The sequence below is a fragment of the Lagenorhynchus albirostris genome, chromosome 3 (assembly GCF_949774975.1).
Source record: "Lagenorhynchus albirostris chromosome 3, mLagAlb1.1, whole genome shotgun sequence".
Taxonomy (NCBI): Eukaryota; Metazoa; Chordata; class Mammalia; order Artiodactyla; family Delphinidae; genus Lagenorhynchus; species Lagenorhynchus albirostris.
In genome coordinates this window covers 152442172-152446846 of record NC_083097.1, presented here as the reverse complement: position 1 = coordinate 152446846, position 4675 = coordinate 152442172, and positions in this window count along the sequence as shown.

Below are 4675 nucleotides of genomic sequence, written 5' to 3'. Positions count from 1 at the left end.
GCTGTGTGGCTGTCCTAAGAGACTTGCTTTTCTTTTCTTCAAATGACATCCAGCTGGCCACGCTTTACAGCTCCTAGCCTCGTCCCCTCAGGCCTGCGGCACAGCCCCAGGAGGCAGGTGCTGTGGTCCCCATTTCCCAGGTAGGGAATCACAGCTCTTGCAGGTCAAGCAAAACGTGCCCAGTGTCACACAGCTGGTGGCGTCATGGGCGCGGGGCCTGCGCCATCTCCATGTTCCCTGGGCCTCTGTGTGAAAGGATCCGGTGAGGTGAAGATGTGGTTCCCATGTGGTGGGTGCGACCTCCACCCAAGGGAACTCTAGGGGCTCCGGATGATCTGGAAGGGATTGTGGGTGCAGGAGGGCAGGTTGGGGTCAGCAGTGGTGTTCCCACTGGTGCCATGAAGGGTCAAAGGCGGTTCAGGGAGTGAAGAAAGCCCACAGCGGAAAGTGCCATGTGTGGCAGCTTCTGAGGCTCTCCCCGCGGTGCAGCTGGCTGCTGCGTCCAGTCCTCCCCTGACCCCCTGCCCACCATGGGACAGGGCCTCCATCCAGTCCAGCATCTTCCCACTCACAGTTAAGCAACATTTCAGCCATCACTAACTTCTTGATCACGTTCCTTCTCCACAAAAAGAGTCATGGGATGGCCAATAAATTGAGAGTTTCTTTTTTTTTTTGGCTGTGCCCTGAGACATGTAGGCATGTAGGATCTTAGTTCCCTGACCAGGGATCGAACCTGTGCCCCCTACAGTGGACGTGTGAAGTCTTAACCACTGGACCACCAGGGAAGTCCCTGAGAGTGTTTCTTCACGATCTCCTTTATTCTTCTTTCCTCCAAGGACTTGGTTTGGTCTTCTTTCAGATACAGAATAATCTTTCTTCTACAGCCCATAGGTTTGCCTGTGTCAGTTCTAACCAGATGGTCCTTCTACAGAAGGCTCTAGGCATACTGCTCAATGTGTTTGGTGATAAAGACCACTTTCAGCAACCAAATAGGCAGAATAAAACTCGACACCAAACTGGTCAGTCACAGGGAGGCTTCGCACCAGCCTAAAAAGCCTCCATGAATGCTTTGGTCCCAGACTTGGTGATAGCACCAAGGGTATTGATCAAATCATCCTTGGTCATTCCTATTTTGGTACCCACAATAGTGAGGGTTTGATCTTACTTGTCTGGAGTGAGATTAATGTGCAGCTGTTTCCCAGAGTCTAGTTTACTGGGATCTGTCAAGCTTTCATATCATGATTTTGTCCAGAGCATCTGATGAATTTGAAATAAGCTCCCTCAGAAAGAGCTCTATTCGAGTAGAAAGTATTGATGCTCAGTAACATCAACTGGGCAATTTCTGCCTGAAAGGCAAACGTCTCAACCTCCTCCTCCGTCTTGGATCTGGGTTTTCTTAAGCTGGTTTTCTTAAGCTTCAGTCTTGGCTGAAGAACCACACGGGCTCTGCATCGACACAATGCCAGGACACAGAAGCAACTGAGCCTCCATCTTAAAGCAAGTGCAAACCCTTGCTCCCCATTGCGGCCAGGCTTTTTGTAATTGACGTTATCAGTTAGATTTTCGTTGTGAAATAGATCGTGTGGAAGTAGATGAGGTGAAGGGTAAGAACTTATTTTCTCCTCGATCTTTCAGGCTCACTCCCAGAGCTCTTCTCTGATCTACTCTTAACTGTCTCCTGTCCCTCTCGATGTTTCCTGCGCATACACAGGTTAGGTGTTGAGAGATTGTTCACAAGTTTGACCAGGAGGTCTGAGCTGCCTTTCCTTTCCCTCACATGGGTCTGGGAGCTTGCTAATGAAGCCGTAAGAGTAAACATGATCCTCATTAAAATATTTTATTGAGCACTTTCCTCAAAACAGTTTACTTACTTGAAAAGTAGCTAACGTGGAGTGCTTACTATGTGCCAAGTGTGGTCCTAAGCGGTTGTTGTGGATTAACTCACTTCACTCCATGCCATTTACTCACGTGGAGGCAGAGAATCCTCTAGGGAGGGTGGCTCCGCCTCACCGAGCATCTCCCTCCTGGAGGGGAGCGCTGTGTCCACACTGATACACGTGGCCGAGACCTGGAGCTTGGAACCCTCCGTGGCCTCAGCAGCCATGTCATCAGGACCACACTCGCCATACTTGATCTCCCCTGAATTTCTGAAATAGGCAAGTTGGCATCTGGTACTATATGGTTCTCACCCTTGACTGTGTGTTAAAGTCACCTGCAGAATGAAAGCGAGCCTGCCTCATTCTCCAGCTCTGGTTTAAGAAGTTGGTGGCCCAGGCAAAGGCAGTTTTACAGTTTTAAAAGCACCCCCACTCCCGCCCGAGGGTTCTCATGAGTATCCAGGCTTGAGAACCAGCAGGTGTTAAGGTACTGATTTGAAGGCAGAGGTTAAAGTGATGGTGCTGGTCTGTGCTTGGCTCAGGGGCTTGTTTGCATCCCTTTCAAAGTTCACACCCAGAGGTGCTTCCTCAGAAGATTAGTTGGTTAGATGTGTGTTCTTAATCTGTCTTTTCACACATATGGGATCATGGTGCTGTAACCTACATTTTTCCCAAGTGTGTTTAAAAATTGAATTATTTGATCGTTTGAAAGTTACATATAAATTTATATCCCTGGAGCTGCTGTGCAGTATGGGAAAAAACATTGCTGACATGCTTGCATACCTCTTTGTCCCCTGCCTTAAACCTGTGTCCTTCCCCCCAGAGGTGACTGCCCCTGGTTCTGACTTTTTATGTGCTTCTGAAAAATTCTACCATGGAAGTATGTATACCTAAGTACATAGTATTATTTTGCATTTTTAAAAATTATAAATGGCACACAGATGTATTCCTCAAAGTTTATTTATTTATTTATTTTTGGCCACACAGCACGGTTTGTGGGATCTTAGTTCCCCAACCAGAGACTGAACCCTCGCCCTCAACAGTGAAAGCACAGGCTCCTAACCACTGGACCGCCAGGGAATTCCCTTCCTCAGCATTTAAAATTCAGCATTGTTTGTGAGCCTTTGGACCTCATGTAGCTCAAGATGTGGCCTGAGCAGACTCTAGTTCTCCATTCTGCACTGTAGGACATTTAGGCAGTTTCCAGGTTTTTCCCTTAGAGCGCTGCTCTAAACATTTGTGAGCAGTCTTTACGCACAAGTGTGCAGGAGCTACTGTTGTAACCCATGTGCGTTTCAGTTTTACTACAGGTCAGGGTGCTCTCCAAAGGGGGTTGCATCCATTCTGCACCCATCTTGGCTGCCAGCTACCTGCCACTTCTTAGCACTTGATGTCATCAGAGTGCTTAATTTTTGATAGTCTGCTGGGTGCAAAAGTTTTTTTGTTTTTTAACATCTTTATTGGAGTATAATTGCTTTACAGGGTGCAGAAGTTTTAATTTGGGTTTCTCTTCTAGTCAGTGGAGGATCTTTGTATCCTCAAAGAGGCATCAAGAGCTTGGAATGCCCTATGGTTGGTGCTCAGGCCTCTGAGAAGGTGGGAACTAGCAGATACTTGGACTCCAAAGGAGGCACAGCCCGGGCGGGGAGGAAGTGCAGTACAGACACTGATGGACAGGGCAAGGTCTGTGCCGCTGAAGAGGCTGGAGCCAGCTGGCTACTGCTGCCGGCCTTGGAGAAAAGGAAATCAGCCCCTTCTGCCTTCTGCTTCCAATCTGCATCTAGTACTTTCCAACAGCAGAACCCAGCAGGAGGCTGGCTGGCTAAGGAGGCTGTGAAACGTAATTTACATAGTTCCAGACCCAGAATCACAAAACAGTATAGAAAAGTGGGCTTGTGGCTTAGAGGCGATGATGAATAACCCGCAGGCAGCAGGCTGCTGGCCGCGAGGCTGCCTGGAGGGTGGCACACCAGGGTCCCTGGACCTGCCACTGCTGAAGCGGGCATTCACAAGGAGAGAAATCAACTTCCATGCATGTGTTGTTTCCTTTTATTCATGGTTGAACCTAATTCTAACTCGTGCAAGTGTAATCAGAGGGAGAATCTAATATGTAGAAGGAGGAAATACATTAAATGGCTAAGTTGGTAAATTTAGGAGAAATTTCATCAGTCATTGAGAATGTGGGAGGGAGTGGATCTCATGGAGAGGGAAGGTTAGGAGGGAAAGGGGCAAACCCTGCACTGCCTTGCCGGAAGCCTTGCAGGGGAGATGATGATTCATAATAAACTGGGTGGCTTGGGGCAGACCCTCCCAGTCTCAGCTTTACCTGAACCGGGGTCCTCTAGGGATCCTGTGGTAATAATCTTGCCCTCACCGCCATCCTGGGAGGGGTGGAACAGAAAACCAACAGAAATTATTTGGGATTCTGGTTTTAAACTGCTACTTTAAAAATATGCACTGACTTGCCTTCCTTGTCTCTTTGCTCTCCAATTCTTGTGTCCCAGGTCCTCCTTTTGTGTTTTTGGGTTTTGTTTTGTGGCACATGCCCTTTAGAAACTCTCTTAGAGATGGTTCAGGGGAGGTTATCATTCTGAACTCCCCTCTGCCTGAAAATAGGTTTATTTTGATCTTATACTTGTGTTTAGTGTTGCCAACTAGAAGTCTGACGTCATCTTCTGATTCTTGTTCCTCTTGAGTAGGTTCTTCTTTCTGGAAGTTTTTAGGAGTAGTTATCTTTGGTGATTGGAAACATTGCCAGGATATGTCCAGATTTGAGTCTTTTTTTTTTTCTCCTACTT